This window comes from Eretmochelys imbricata, chromosome 1 (assembly GCF_965152235.1).
Source record: "Eretmochelys imbricata isolate rEreImb1 chromosome 1, rEreImb1.hap1, whole genome shotgun sequence".
Taxonomy (NCBI): domain Eukaryota; kingdom Metazoa; phylum Chordata; order Testudines; family Cheloniidae; genus Eretmochelys; species Eretmochelys imbricata.
The window spans coordinates 314,118,674-314,135,568 of NC_135572.1; the positions used below are offsets into that span (position 1 = coordinate 314,118,674).

Sequence of the window (16,895 nt, forward strand, 5' to 3'; positions counted from 1 at the left end):
TCAGCAGAGAGAAGGCTAAGTTTCTTGCCGATGAACTGTCTTACATCCAATAAGGCACTTTGACTCAATTTTTTTTTCCCTCATAGGCTAGTAGCAGAAAAAGAAGCCAAAAACTGAATGGTTTTTGGTCTCTTTCTTAAGAGGTGCAGTTTCCATCTAGTGAAATGGGACTTTATAGTTATTTGACTCTATATTTCAGAATCACCCTGATGGAGTAAAGATATAAAGATTCTGATATTACACTATCATAGAGCTACTAATAGGAGTTCTTTTGGATTTACTTGGTGGAACTGAGCTCAGAATATGGCTCACAAATAACTTATTACTTGGTGCTGCTTATCAATATTATTGTAGTAATGGAATTAATCCTGATTTACAATGGTGAAGAGACCCAGTCTATCCACATATACTATTCTTAAATGAGCTTGTTTTTGTCATATCTTGCCTATGTGATGTCTTAAGATGTATGCCTCATATGATGGCAGCTCCAGGTCATGATCTCACATGTGAGCGGGGATTTCCCTAAACCCCCACATTGGGGTGTTTACTCTCCCCCCCGCCGAATTTCCCCAACCGCCCCCCCCAACACACAGTTTTGTGAACTAGTTACATGCAATGTCACCAATTTAGTGATTGTTTGGAAATTTGAATTGAAATTGAAACATTAATACACACTTTAAAGGCATATAACGTGTATCATAAAATACGTGTATCTGAAAAAGTATAATGGATTTGAAAAGTATGAACATAGACTAGCTTCCTTATACAGCTGTTGTTTTTTATGGCAATGTCAGAGCATTCATTTCGATGATGTTGGCCAGCCTAATAGTGACAGCTAGTGATGAGCTGGGGGTTGGGGGGAAAGGCTTCAGGACCAGATTGTATTTACACTCACACCTAATCTACTTAGGTATCCAGCAAACAGAGCTGTGTTGCCCAAGTGATAGATTTTGGCTGTGGTTGGGTTACAAATCACTTGAATGCGGGGGGGGGGGGGTAAAGAAATGTTGTTATTCTTATTGTATGAGTAAAGGGCAGTAGAACTGTACTTAGCCTGTCTTGATTGAGGGCATCAAGAGAGAGGGTGGGGGCAGGTGTTTTGCTTGATGGTCTAACTGAGTCACAAGTACGATTTGACCTGCCCCTCTCCACTGTTTAAAGACAGAGTGGTTAGGCTCCATAGATAGTCTTTGTTTTGTTAAGTGATCACTACAGCTGAAATCACTGATAATCAGGTCTAAGTGCTTAGACCTGCTGTGGGACAGTGTTTCTGTGGAAGAGATGGCCCAGCCTGCACTAGCAGCAAGGTTCCCACACTGAGAGCTCAGCTGAAATCACTGAGAGCTAGTGGAACCTCAAGAGACCAACTAGCAGAGGTCACAGTGGCAGGTGGCAGCAGAAGGTGATGGCGCAGGGCCATTGGCAACAGAGCGATGGAGTGAACAGTGGCACAACGAAAAACAGTGGCCAGAGCAAACAGTGAGCAGCTGGAGGAATGAGCAAGATGCCTTCTTGCCCCCCACCTGGGAGGTAAATTCATGTGAAAGCACCTCTGAACTCTGAGTCTCCACTAACCAAGGACAGCACTGGTGAGTGTTAATGAGGCTGTTAAGAATGCTGGAGACACAATACAGTTCATGCGAACAAACATGGGCGTGGCATCATACTTTCTATTTAGGCAAGAGATACCACACACTACAAACTGGAGGCAAATGTTAAGTGCATTGTCACTTGTTCATCCTGAGGTTGAACACTGATTCCGAACAAGATCAGCAAATGCTCACTATCTTTCTGCAAGAAACTCAACTGACTGGCTAGACGCATGTGGTGCAACAGTGAAAGACTCAACAGCTGAAAAAGAGAAGAACTCTCTCACCACATTCCAAAAATGTGCATACATGGCTGATGAATGCACCAATGCAAATGGTCATCAAGTATTGATGCAATTATTTTGTGTCAGAACTCAGGGCATTTGCAGTACTTTGCGATTTTTAAAAAAAACACCCAATATTTAGGAGGCACTATCATATTAAAAATTCCAAATATTTGGGGCCAAGTCATATTCCCATATAAAGTCAGTGGGAGATTTGCATTGACTTTGAAAGGAAAAAGATTGGACTCTAAACAGCTAATTTATGACAGACAAGTGTTATTTTGGTAGACTAGGGGTTTTTTTTCCCAAAGTATTTCAGGAAATTTATTAATAGCAACTGAAGAAATCTAAAAAAATACTTGAAAAAATGCAAAATTGCCATAGCAACCTCTGCATCACATACTGTAAGATCTCATGCCTCCAGAGAAGCACAGAGCTAACATGACCAGATGATTTCTTTTAAAATTCAGACTTTACAATATAAGCCCATTTAAAGACAATCACGAAGATAGTTCCTTTTTGATGATTTTTCTAGAGCAGCTCCACTGACATTTTCACAAACAAATTCACGATACAGTCTTTATACATTTTTAAATGATGTTGTTGTTGAAGTAAGTATGGCACTGAGATGAAGAGATTTCTAAAGGATGTGTGATATTCTTGTGATGAACTGGGGGGCTCTGTCTGTACATCTTATGAGTTCTTGATGATAAAACAGGATCCTGAAATTACTGTGTCATTTAAAGCCTATATGTATATGGATCCCCCACTGCTGACAGGATATGCAGCAGGTACAGCCCAGGCTGAGGACAATGGGAAGGTACTTAATGAGGGTGCTTTGAACAGACAATGGAGATGCTCAACAGGGAGCAAACACTTCTTCCTCTGTCTGAAAGGAGAGGAAAGTCAGAGCAATGGAAAGTTACCAGACACAGAACAAAGGAAATCAGGTAACCAGGAGGGGCTTAGATAAGGAAACATGTTGGAAGCTGGGGGAAAGAGAGAGGAAGGTCACAGACACTGGGGAAGAAGTCTCCACGAAGCAGCAGCAACCCGGCATGTGGCAGTCTCACAAGGCAGCGGGCCCGGCCTGTTTCCTGAGTCCAGATGGTCCCCAAGGACTCCCAAGAGAAGGGTGAGCTAGTGAGGGGCATTGCAATTAGAATGTTTGTTGTGTTCTAAATGATCTGTACTCTCTTGTCCTTTATAAGCTACAAGCTTCCAAAGAGAGTTATACAGTAAACCAGAACGCTCATACCTTTCAGTGGAATTCTGGGAGAGTGTGTGATTAAGTACAGGGGAGTCTGAAGGGCCAGCCCTGCACCCAGAAGGGCTAGGTAGCTGGATAGCAGGTTCCTAGGGATGCTAGGTGTCCAGTTTTTGACCGGAAAGTTCGGTTGAAAGGGGACCTGTACAGTGTCCGGTCAGAAGTACTGACCGGACACCAAAAGTCTGGTTACTGCCCCCAGGGGTGCTGGAACGGGGTGCCAAGTCAGTCTAGTGCTGACTTCCCCACATTGCAGTGTTCATGTGCCATTATGGTGGCAAAGAAAAATCAAGTTAATTTAAGCTGCCGCCTTCATAGGGGCACAGAATCTCGAGTAAGAAATGCACACTATAGCATATTTTTAAAGCCTCAGTAAATATATCTGTTCAATTACTTCTGCTGTAGCATAGCTCAGTTTCACAACTCTTATACACTCCAGATAGCTTAACTTAAAAGGTGTTTGATATTATGTGTCATTACTAAATGAGCACTCTTACCTTTTTATATACAAGACATCTTTACATCATTTGCATTTGAAAGTACTGTGTAATTTTCAGCTTTGAGAGAGTTGAGCCCACGTTTCTGCACATAATTTTGTATTCCACTTAAAAATTCTCTCTCTCAGGGTGAAGCTTTCATATTCCTTTTGTGCTTGTGCTACCCAACATCTCTTGCCCTGCCAAGTTTGACCAGTATCTCTCACGAGTACTGCTCAGGAACACCCACACAGGGAGATGAAAGCTCAGTTCTGTTTTGCATTTCTTCAAACCACTTCACTAGTGTCTACTGGGGATTATTCATGGAAAATAATATAAGAAAAGAAGAATAAATTTGCTATATAAATCTTATTTTGGATTTGCATAGTATCTTAATCCAATTAATATATGCACTACTCAATACTAGCCACCTTTTTTTAAATAAAAAAAACTTGTTTCTTCCCTCACTGCATTCAGTAGGGCTCTGTGAAGGTGCAGATATCTACACGGATGGAACTACTAGAAGGGCCTAAATCTTCCCCATAACTGACTGCCTGTTCAGCCTATCTTCTGCATCTTCATGTCCATAAAATCCTACAGTTGTCTTGTTCAGCACTGTGATCATAACAGCCCTTCAATGCCAAAGACAGGTGCAGATATCTACATGGATGGACACACTCACTTCATCTAATGCACTGTCATCATAGTATTAATCTGTAAAGCAGGGGTCGGCAACCTTTGGCACGAGGCCCATCAGGGTAGCCTGCTGGCGGGCTGTGAAACATTTTGTTTACGTTGATCATCCGCAGGCACAGCCCCCTCGCAGTTCCCATTGGCCGAGAACAGCGAACCGAGGCCACTGGGAGCTGCAGGGGGCTGTGCCTGCAGACGGTCAACATAAACAAAATGTCTCACGGCCTGTCAGCAGATTACCCTGTGTGCCGAAGGTTGCTGACTCCTGCTGTAAAGAGTGTCATGTGTGTAGCAAATGAAAGCTGGTGACACACCAGTTGTTCATACCACTGTGTGATGTATGTACGAATGGTGTGTAAAATGTATGTATGTATGCTGGAAATATATTCCCAAAATATGTTTGCAGGAGGAGGACTTGATAAACAAGTTTGTCCTAGACAAAGGACTGTTGCTTTGCCTATTTGCCTGTGTCTATCATGTAAATTGAGCAGGATGATGCCAGAGACAATGGGCAGTTCTCTTGCATCTGAAGTAAACACCAGTTATCAGGAGGATGAGGAAACAGCATGGCGTCAGCTCACTGGAACACGAGCAGTAGGGGAGAAAAACTTTATCTGGGGATACACTTCCAAAGAGCACATCTCAAAGGGTTACTGGACTACCTGAGAAAGGGGAGAGAATCCCTTTGTTAGCCCCCACTAAAGGTACAATGAGGTTAGTGCTCTTTGCGTCTATGACAGTTTTCAGAGTAGCAGCTGTGTTAGTGTGTATCCGCAAAAAGAAAAGGAGGACTTGTGGCACCTTAGAGACTAATAAATTGGTTAGTCTCTAAGGTGCCACAAGTCCTCCTTTTCCTTTTGCATCTATGAACAGTGGAGCTCCAACTATATGGGTTGCTGATGCTGAGAAGTAATTGTAAGTGAGAAGGCTGCTTTATAAAGCTTGGAGCCTGCTAAGAAGAGTCTTGGGGTAAGACAACACAAGGATTGTAACCCATTAAGCTTTAGTCACTAGCAAGCATTATTATATTTTTGTTTTATTTGTAACTATTTTCTGTTTCTATTAATCTCTGCTTAGTATCATTTAAATCTCTGTTCTTTATTAATAAATTTATTCTTATTTAATTATAAATCCATCTCAGTGCTGTTATGTTAAAGTGAGGGGTGCATCCCCAGCTGAGCCAGCAAGCTGGTGTGTACTCTGTATCTTTGGAGACAGCAGATTTGGTATTTCTGTGGGCATCCAGTGACAGGGGCTGGTTGCTGCAGAGGAATGCTGTTCCTGGGGATTTGGACTGGGGTCACCAAGAGTTCCCTGAAAGGCAAGGTAAGGACTGGCAGGGGCAAGGTAAGGAGAAGTTTGTTGGGCTGTCTAACAGACTGGAGTGTCAGGAAGTTGGCACACAGTTTTGTAGCAGCAAATATCTTTCTTGCTGAGGCAGAAGGGTAACAAAGTAAATTACAGTTCTGGACACCCCAAGAAAGCATCACAAGCTCTACAAGTTACTCAGGAAAAAAAGTCATCAGGGCTGCCTAGAAACAAAACTAGAGTAGGAAGAGGGCTCTTGGGTCTTCTTACCAATCCTCTGCCAGTCAGGTTTCAGAATAACTTTTTGTGGGCCCAGCACCAAACATATTTCTGGGCCCCCATTGGGGAAATAGGGCACGTGATGGGGGCGGTGGTCCGCAGAGCGAGGGGTCGGTTGGGGGCAATGATGCACAGTGCAACGGGAGTGGCCCCACTCAGCCCAGCAAAAGGGCACTGTTTACAAACCCACAACTGCTAGACGCACACTGACCTGCCCAGCCCTGCGCTGCCAGCATACCCCTTCCACACTGCCCCCCTGCCCAGAGCCCTGCCCTTATGCCCAGCACCCCCCCACCCAGAGCCTTCCCCCACAGATCCCTATGCCCAAAGCCCCCGGACCCACTATGCCCAGCACCCCTCTCACTGACCTCCCACCACAACTGCACAGCACCCTGCACACCATACCCCCGCCCAGCTCCTTCACCCACAGATCCTCTACTGTCCAGCACCCCCTTCACAGTCCCACCATCACAGCTGTACAGTGCCCCATAGTCCTGAGGGAATTCTGCATCAAATTCTGTGCATAATATTTTAAAATTCTGCAATTTTTTTTACAATAAATAATGTGGAAGCTCCACCATGGCAGTGGGGAGCACAGGTCACTGGCTGCATGGAGGTGGGAGAATACCCTGCAACCTCCCCGACACCCCTGGGACAGGAACTTGGCAGTGAGGCTGAACCTGACCGTAATACAGCACAAGGGCCATGCCTGCCACAGAAACACCCTGGGACCCTGCTCCTTTTGTGCCAGGCACACCAGATGTGGGCAGGGAGGTTCAGCCTGGCAGCAGGATCCACGTGCAGAGGGACTTCGTGTGGGGGGATCCAGATGGGGGTAAGAGGGTTCTGTGTGGGGCAACCTGGGTGCAGGCAGCTCAGTGGGGGATCTGGATGCTCAGGGAGGTTCCAGGTGCAGGGGCAATGGAAGTCTCAGGGGGGACCAAGTGAAAGTGGTTGGAGCACAGCAGGGGGAGGTCTGGGTGAAGGGGAGGTGGGGTTCATTTGGGTGGGGGTCCAGGTGTAGGTGGTTGGGGCTCAGTGGGGAGGGTGCCTGGGGGGCTCATTGGGGTAGTAAAGATGCAGGGGAAGTGGGGCTTGTCAGGCTGAGGGTTTCATGGGACTGCTTAACAAGGGAGCCCCAGCTGCTGCCAAGGGGATCCTCATGCTGGCCCCCCGCTTCCCCTATCCCCTTCTCTGCCCCATCCCATGCCCCTTCCCCACCATGTCATCTCCTCCCCATCCCACCCCTTTCCTTCCCGACTGCCTCTTTCCCCCAGTGCTCGCTTCCCCCCATCCCCTTCCTTCTCCCCACTCTCACTTCCCCCATCCCCTTTTCTTCCCCATCCCATGCCCCTTCCCCACTGCCCCATCTCCTCCCCACCCCACCCCCTTCGTCCCCACTGCCTCTTTCTCCCAGCCCTCGCTTCCTGCCCTGCCCCAACTTCCCCATCCCCTTCTCCTCCCCATCCCATGCCCCTTCCTTCCCCACTGCCTATTTCCCCCAGCGCCCACTTCCCCCACCCCTTCTCTTCCCCATCGCATGCCCCTTCCCCACTGCTCCATCTCCTCCCCATCCCATCCCCTTCCTTCCCCCTGCCCTCACTTCCCCATACCCTTTTCTTCCCCATCGCATGCCCCTTCCTCACTGCCCCATCTCCTCCCCACCCCACCCCCTTCGTCCCCACTGCCTCTTTCTCCCAGCCCTCACTTCCTCCCCTTCCCCCACTTTCCCATCCCCTTCTCCTCCCCATCCCACGCCCCTTCCCCACTGCCCCATCTCCTCCCCACCTCACCCCCTTTTTCCCCACTCCCTTTCTCCTAGCCTCTGCTCCCCCGCTTCTCTTCCCCATCGCATACCCCTTCCCCACTGCTCCATCTCCTCCCCAGGCTTCGGGGGCAGGAGGGAACCACCCCTAGCACAAGCCAGCAGAGCAGGCTGGGGCCGGGTTGCTCCACTTCCTGCCGCCCGGTGAGTGCAGGGTGGGCCCGACCCCGCACTCATGGGCCCCCAGCTCTGCTCCCCTGGCTCCACTTCCTGCCACCCGGTGAGGGCAGGGTGCGCCCAACCCCTGCTGCAGTCCCCCAGGACCTTGCTCAGGGGAAAGGGTAGAGTGGGGGTGGAGCAGGGGTGGGAAGAGGCGGGGTGGTGGCAGAGCAGGGGGTGGGGCTTTGGGGAAGAAGTGGGGCATGGGCAGCTTTCCTGGCCAATTCAGCCGGCCGGGGGATCAGGCTGGCCGGGGCCCCTTCTGACTCTGGGCCCAACACCATGGTAAATCCAGTACTGCTGCCAGTGCTGGGCTGTTCTGAATGGTACACACAAGTTGGGAAATATATATTATAGCTCTGAAGCCTCTGCCTCTTTTCCTCAAATGCTGCAGTTTCTTATGTTAAGTCTGGGGACATAATTGAAAGGTGAGTGCCGAGCTTTTTGAGTGTATTAAGTTTTATCACTGGAGACACTTGTCCCAATTACTTTTTAAAGTAAATCTGCCTTCAAAATAATATTTTTTCCAGGTCTCTGAACTGTATTCCGAGTGCACCCGCTTCTTAGACAGAGGCATTATTGGCGCTAATGATTAGTGCAGGAGTTGGAAATCTCATGTAGCATGCTCTGCACGTCAGCCAATCTGTAATAATGTTAAGTGTTCCATGTCTAATTTGTTATTTTAACTGCCCATAGAGAGTTTCCTTTATTTCTTGTTTTTTATCTGGAATGGGCTAGTTCAGTCAGGAATGGAGACCAGATAAAAGCAACCCAATGTTACCGATGAACAGCTGACTTACACAGGGCTTCTTATTCTGACGTGCCTTCTCTAACCAGGGATTTGCTGGGGCTAGCTATATTAGTACCTACATTATTACAACAGAACTAAGTTTACCCCTTATTTTTTAATGTTACCGTAGTTCTTATGAAACGTGTTTGCTTGCTAGTCCAGATTGAAGTCCTTTATCCACATACCAAGTTCAGTACATACAACAGTATAGGCTCCCTATCTACAGCAGATTACTCTGAAGGATCTTCATGTGAAACAATGCAATAATTCAGTGTATACACTCATTAGACATGGAGCTCAGTTATGCCCCCTGGACGCTGAAAGCTTATATGAGTTCATCAATTTAACAAAGAAATGTATATGTACCAGGCTTGTTCTCCCAAGGGGAGTCTCTGACATGCTTCAAACCAAATGCACTGCTTTGGGTAGAATAAACAAACAGATTTTAAGTGATTATAAGTCAAAGCATAACAAGTCAGATTTGGTCAAATGAAGTAAAAGCAAAATGCATTCTAAGCTGATATTAACACTTTCAATGCCCTTACAAACTTAGATGCTTCTCACCACAGGCTGACTGGTTGCTCTTCAGCCAGGCGCTCCCCTTTGATCAGTGCTTCAGTCGCTTGGTGTGGTGTCTGTAAATATAGGTGAAAGAGAGACACAGAGAGAGAGAGAGAGAGAGAGAGAGAGAGAGAGAGAGAGAGCATGGCAAACGTCTCTCCCTTTTATCATGCTCTTTCTTCCCTCTTGGCTTTGCCCCCACCTTTCAGAGTCAGGTGAGCATTACCTCATTGCAGTTCCAAACTGACCAAAGGAAGGGGGGGTAACTCACCCAACAGTCTAACAGATCCTTTTGTTGTTACCTAGGCCAGCGTCCTTTGTTCCTGTGAGGCTGGGCTGGGTTTGTCCCATACATGCTCTGACGTGTGAACTGCCCCTCTGCTCTTGGAGAGTTTTTGCCTGGGCTTGCTTTCAGCCATGAGGATACATTTTCAGCCTCATAACTATATACATGAAATTATAACCTATAACCTTACTATAACATTACTGTAACATCACTATAACAACCATGCTCAATGCATCATGAGCCTTCTGAAGACACCCAACATGACAAACCTATGGATACCACACAATCATTTTATAAAGATGAACATGGGGGTGAAGGGTGTTTCCCCGAGGTTCAGAGCGTCACAGTTTTCCCCCAGGCAGGTGAGACACAGAGACCAGTGTTAGGGGGCTTATTCCTTCACCCACTTACTTCCCTGGTCCTTCTCGCATGAACAGTGGGCAACAATACCTGAAGTCCAAAGGTGCAAACAATTCGATGTTTATTGGGGTGAACTTCCAGCAAGCATGATTCCAGTTTCCTTCCTTAGTGTGCTCCTTCCCAGCTCTGACACCACAGAGCCTTACCTGTGTCCCTGTTCCCATTCCCCCAGTTAGCAAAACATGATTCCAATTTCCCCACCCCCATTCCCTGTTCCCATTTCCCTCTTACTTCCTGATTGACTGCAGACTATATAGTAAAACTTAAGTTCTGCTTAGCTATACCTTAACCAATCATTTTACTGAAATTTAACAAACCAATCGTAACATATTGTAACATGATTATGTAACCAATTATATCCCACCACCTTAATTAGTTTACACTCAGCAAAATTAATTATACAGCAGACAGAAACAATCACAGAACCAGACAGAGATTATACAGACAAACAATAGGGAAATGGGGACTACAGTGCTAGAACAACAAAGAAATGAGGATTTCACATCCCAGCTATTGATAAGTGAGTTCTTGCCAGACAAGATGCTATCAAACTAAGTTTCCTTTTACATCTTCTAGGCTCTTCCCTTTCTCTGGAGGTGATAGGCATTATCAGGACAGGATTGTATTCCTAACAGCCCAATGGCACCTTATTTCAATGGGACTAGTTTGGAATGTAAGGATGTGACCGCTCGCTTCCCAGCTTATGGCTGCCTCTGCTGCTTAGTCAAAGGCCTTAGCCTAAGAACAGGGCCTCAGACTGTCACAGTAAGAGAAGGCCCTTACACCGGCAGACAGTGATTTTGATTCTTTCTTTTATACCTCTATAACTAGCTAAGTGATAAGAATACACCTAAATTCTTAGAGTATAGGCCTTTACAGACAGGCCTGAATATCTATATCCTAACAACCAGTTATGGGAAAGCTGCTGGGGAAAGGTGAGTCTTATCAAAGGGTAAACACACCTAGCCCAGAGAGCACAGATCACAGCCCTCTAGGGGGCAGGGAAGGACTCAGTGCTGGAAGGGAGAAACACAGGGTAACCGCAAAAGGGGAGCTGGATTTTCTGCATATGTACAGTTCTGGGGTTGGGAGACCGCTCCCCAAAGGGCCAGTCAATGTGCAGGATCCCCCGAACACTTACTTGTCAGACTCCCCTTGGGATGACAAGCCTGATACATATCAATTTCTTTGTTAAATTGATGAACTCATATAAGCTTGCAGCATCCAGCGGGCATAACTAGACACTGCAAGACAGAGGTTCCTAGGGTTGTGTCTGGGACCGGAGATATTGGCTAGTGTCATTCAGTTGCAAGTTGCTGGGAGCAGCTTACAATCTAGAGGCCGTGCGTGAACAGCCCAGGATGGGGGTTCTCACAGAAGAGCAGGGTAAGGCTGGCTCCTAGACTCAAGGATTGGAGTGACCTAGCAGATCACTGGTCCGGATTACACCAGAGGGGTATGTCCAAGGCCTAGCTACATATACACACTGCTGCTCCAGGTTTGTTTACTTCCGAAACACGGAAGACAGTGAGCGCCATGAGAGGGCTCCAGCTGAAGGGATTGTCCAATTCCTATACACCACATACTCCTCCCCATTTAGTGTAAAAGTACATAAACAAAAAGAGTTACAGATACTTATCTTTAGATAAGCAACATGTTACAAATCAAATCTGAGAGTTGGATTATGACTTCTCTTGGATAAAGTCTCATAGGCATCACAACAGTGTGTGAAACAGTGTCTGTACTTTCTGGTATAGCTGTATCAACAACATCTTCCTGCTCTGTAGCGTTAGGGTCTCATGTAGTAGAAACAAGGATATGAGGCTTACTAGTACTATAAGAAGTCACTGTCTGGGACTGTGTTGTAGGCTCAGTATTTTCAACAGGCATCTCTGGAGTACAGCATGACACTGAATATGTGCTCGAAAGCTGGTTTACGTGTTTGTGCCACTTTTATCTGACAGGTAATTGAAACTCTTCAGATATTAACTGAGTTCCAGGATCACAATTTGATCAGGAATTCCCATCCATGAAAACAATTGTCTTAACAATTCCACCATGTGCAGTGATTTAGTTAAATCCATACAGAATACTTTAGGACATTTAGAATGGACGTCTACCACAATCCAAAACACATGTTCTATAAATGATCTGGCATAGTTTATGTGGATTCTTTGCTATCAGGTGGTTGGCCACTCCCCAAGATGCAAAGAAGTATGTTTATGCATCTGTTGCATTTGCTGAGAACCTTGACATTGTTTTGCCGTTTTCTCTACTCATGTATCCCTCTTTGGCCACCACACAAAACCCCTAACAAGGATGTTCATTTTTACAATTCCCAAGTGGCCTTCACTTAATACTTGGGATACATATGACCTGAGGTTAGTAGCAATAACCCCTCTGATGCCACATATTAGGCAACCTTGATATAGGTTAGGGTCACAAAACAGCATCCCAATACAAGAGGGCCAGGGGCTCGCTTGTCTCTGGTAGTGAATTTCAGCTGGCCTGACCAGTTCTGTGTACTCCAACTCACTAATGTCAGAGCCGATATCTAAAAAGTGTCATGTAAGATAGCAATAGAAAGCTAATACCATACTGATCACTAATATTATTGTGTGGTATATGTATGGAGGACAAATTCAAAATTACAAACATATTGAGAATTATATTCTTAAAGTGTGTGTGCCAGGCAGGGCTGATGTTATCCCACCTAACACAAAGGACTACCACCTTGAAGGTACTTCCAAAGTACTTTAAGAGACAATGGGAATGCATTTACATAAAAGGTAAACAAAACCATCAAACTAAAAAGGGAAGGCGATAACCTCTCTGCATCATGGCAGGGTGAGGAGATTGCAGGAACAGTTCAATTTGCAATTTAGCAAACACTAGCAGGGAAAGAAGCCAGCATGGAACTTCCTTCATCACCAGGCTCCATGTCTCCTTCCTCACAGCTTGAATGAATTTTACTTCAGAAGAATCCATTTCAAAGGCTCATTGGATTAGAAAAAGAGGGGCAAAGAACCCCATGTTATCTTTCACCTAAGAAGACAAAGAAACCGAGCACTTTTGACTTTGTGGAAGATCCTGACTAAGGGAGTGGTCATGCATCTTTCTGGAAGGTAGTGTGGTAAAATCTTACCTTGAACCAAGACTGTAATTTTGTTAAGTCTTATTCTCTAGCAAGCATTTTCCACTTTTATTTGCAAGTAACTATTGCTAACTCTATCTTTTATACTTGAGTTCACTTAAAATCCTATCTCCTTTTGTTAATACACTTGATTTACTTATAATCTAAACCTGCTGAGTTTCAATTGAAGTGATAGTTAGCTCTAGTTAAAGTGATAAGCTTGCAGTTTGTCTCTTTAGAGGAGTAAACAAACCTTGTTATTCCTCTGAATGGCCCAGGAAAGCGTTGGAGATTGCAGAGCACATGGTTTTGGGAAAATTTGGAATGCGGGGGGGGGAGGGGAGGAGGGAGGGGTTGGAGTCATTTTGCTAGGTGTAACCAATGCTGGGAGAAGCCAGAGTGTGGCTGTTGTGTAACAAGAAGGCTACTGGTGTCAGAGCTGTTGGTCCAGGGCTGCTTATCACACAGACGCTGAGTGTGTGCTTGTGTGCTGGCTGGGAGTATCCAGACAAAGGTGCTATAGCAGAAGAACATTTTAAGATACCCAGGGTTACAGGGCAGGTGATGACACAAGCCCCTCCCCCCTGGTCTGGATTGCACTCCAGAATGTGACAAGGTTTAACTGCTCTTTTCAAGCAAAGAAAGTTGGAAACAGTTATGTGTGTGCTTGAGTCCATCCATTTGTTGTAATGTCATACACTTTAGAAATAATGTGGCGGTGACAGATATTTCAAACACATGCAGTACCTTTGGGGAATATGGTTTTAACTTTATGAACATTATGTGTGTGTATGTAGTTGCTCATCCAAAACCAGCTATTGACTGAGGCTGGTTTGTCCTAAAATATGCATTCGAAATTGCTTTATCTATGTATGACATTCTCCTCAGAGTGTCCAGAACCATAAGCCATTACCTCTCTGACTCAGCAAGGGAGAGCTCTGGTGGAGCTTACACTGTGTGTCAGCTTAACTCCCAGGGCCTGATTCTTATTTACTCCAAATCACCTTTACATTGCTCTGGCAATTTAAAAGGAAATCTCACTTTCAGGCCTCTTAACAATGTCAGTGGGGCCCCCATTGGCTTTAATGAGAACAGCATCAGGACTTTGATCCCAGAGCCCATGCCATGAAGATATACTATACAATTATGGTATAAAACTTCAACAACAAATAGAACACAATGTGACAGAACCTTTTAATTTTTCATGAAACTGATGTCTTTATTTTCCTAGGGTAAGAACACACCAATGTCTCTGGAGTTAAAATTAATTTGTTAGCGTAATAAGACTCAGCGTATATAAGAAGTTTATTTGGTGATCTGAACTTTCATTTTTGTTGCCTGCATATTGGAGAAAGATGGAGTAAAAGCCATCTCATATGCTGGTAAAGATGAAATTAATTAGAATTACTGTAAAGATCTGATAATGGGTTATCCCAAATTCAATTTAAAAAGGCTCACCTAGATGTAATTAAATTAGATTACATTAACTGCTCATGTAAACTATTTCCATAAAAGTATTTCCCCCTCCTATAATAGACTGTTGTCTAATGACTGCATAATTATTGGAATAAATTCCGCTCATCACTGCCGGGTTTGACGGCACTCTGGCATTTTTCAATACAGATTTTATTAGGAAGAGAAAGCAGCTTTTGTCGCAACATTACTTTTGTATTTTTAGCCTGTGAAATCTGACTAATGGGTCAAACTTCCTATTTGCAAAGCATGGGCCAAATTCATCCCTGGTTCAACTTACTGCTTTAAGATTTACATTGACTCCAGTTGGCTTTTCCCAAGGATAGATCTAGCCCAAGGAGTTTTACTGCAGAGTTATCTGGAGGGAGTTTGCAAGACTTAGACTGTACAGATAAAGAAATTAATTTTTATATTCTCCTGAAATAACCTTGCTATATAGAAACAGGACTGGCCTTAGTGAAAATGGCACATGACACTGAGCCAGAAATGGTTAAGTAACTAGTAGGCTAAAATGATCCAAATTCAACCTTTAAAGACATACTAGAAAAGTATATAAATGGCAATTAGGGCCATACCTTATAAGTAGCTAACAAAGCCACGTTAGATAGACTAGAGCTTTGAAATGCAAACCTGTATTGTTAGAGAATTGGAGGTAATAGTAATTGTATGTGTTTACTTATTTCTTATTAGATGTTAACCATGTAACCAGATTAGCTTGTGGATGATAATTCCCTTTCATGTCTTAATTACATTATATTATGCTTGTGGATAGTTCTGTTAACTTTAAGAGCAAAGATGTAATATATTGTAATATATTACATTGTCTTCATTGTACATTGTTTGTGCCGTAATGGAATGCCTAGATAGTTTGAATGGATAATTGCCTTATGTTAATTAATACTACTAGTTTACCTTAGGGTTGCCAGGCATCTGGTTTTCGACCGAGGAAGGGACCCTGGCAGCTCCAGACAGCATCAGGATTGCCAACCCTCCCGGTTTCACTGGGAGTCTCCTGGAATCGGGCTCTATGTCTGGAGGCTACTGAAGACAAACCAGGAGGTTGCAGGTTGCTAAAAATCCAGTGGCGCAGCGGGGCTAAGGCAGGCTTCCTACCTGCCCTGGCTCTGTGCTGCTCCCAGAAGTGTATAGCTCATCCCTGCGACCTCTGGGGCAGGGCAGGGGATCTTTGCATGCTGCCCCCGCCTCAAGCACCAACTCCATGGCTCCCATTGGCTGGGAACTGCAGCCAATGGGAGCTGCAGGGGTGGTGCCTGCTGGTAGGGACAGTTCATGGAGCCCTCTGGCCCCCAACCCAGGGGACACAGCTAGGTGCTGGCCACTTTGGAGAGTGGCATGGGGCCAGGGCGGGCAGGGAGCCTGCCTTATCCCCACTGCGCTGCTGACCGGGAACCGCCTGAGGTAAGCACTGCCCAGCCGGAGCACGCACCCCTCATGCCCTGCCACACCCCAACCCCCTGCCCCAGCCCTGAGCCCCCTTCCAGAGCCAGCACCCCAAACCTCCTCCTGCATCCCAACCCCCTCCCTGAGCCTGGAACCCCCTCCTGCACCCAAACTCCCTCCCACAGCTTGCACCCTGCACCCCCTCTTACACCCCATCCCCCTGCTTCAGGCTCAGCCTGGAGTCCCCTCCCATGCGCCGAACCCCTCGGCCCCAGCCCAGAGCCTGCACCCCCTCCCACCCCAACCCCCTGCCCCAGCCCTGTGAAAGTGAGTGAGGGTGCAGGATAGCAAGAGATGGAAGGAGGGGGGATGGAGTGAATGGGGGAGGGCCTCCTAGAAGGGATGGGGCAGGGGTGGGGCCTCAGGGAAGGGGTGGGGTGGGGCAGGGCAAGGGTGTTTGGCTTTGTGTGATTAGACAGTTGGCAACCTTAGTCAACACCACTGAAAGGGCCTCTAAAAGTCTGGTCGGTGGCATAGTGGGGCTAAGGCAGGCTCCCTGCCTGGCGTGGCTCCCAGAAGTGGCTGGCATGTTCGGCTCCTAGGCGCAGGGGCAGCCACAGGGGCTCCGCCCGCTGCCCCTGCCCTGAGCGCTGGCTCTACAGCTCCCATTGACCAGGAACCGTGGCCAATGGGAGCTGTGGGGACAGTGCCTGCAGGTGGAGGCAGCATGCAGAGCCCCCTGGCCCCTCTGCCTAGGAGCCAGACATGTCACCTGCTTCCCGGAGCCGCTTGAGGTAAGCATAGCGCAGCCAGAGCCTGTACCCTGAACCTCCTCCCGCACCCCAACCCTCTGCCTGAACCCTGAGCCCCCTCCCACACCCAAACTCCCTCCCAGAGCCCACACCACACACCATACACACCGTCCCACACCCCAAACCCCTGCCCCAGCCC

General features: G+C 46.4%; 1 long non-coding RNA gene across 1 annotated transcript in view; it reads right to left on the bottom strand.

Annotated features, from left to right (window-relative positions):
* Positions 1 to 9,160: 9,160 nt before the first annotated feature.
* Positions 9,161 to 16,895, bottom strand: part of LOC144275209 (uncharacterized) — a 63,011-nt gene continuing 55,276 nt past the window's right edge. The window contains exons 2-3 of the long non-coding RNA XR_013347999.1: positions 15,456 to 15,581; positions 9,161 to 9,305 (exon numbers count right to left, since the gene is read on the bottom strand). This is a non-coding gene — a long non-coding RNA (uncharacterized LOC144275209). The remainder of the gene's footprint in view (positions 9,306 to 15,455; positions 15,582 to 16,895) is intronic.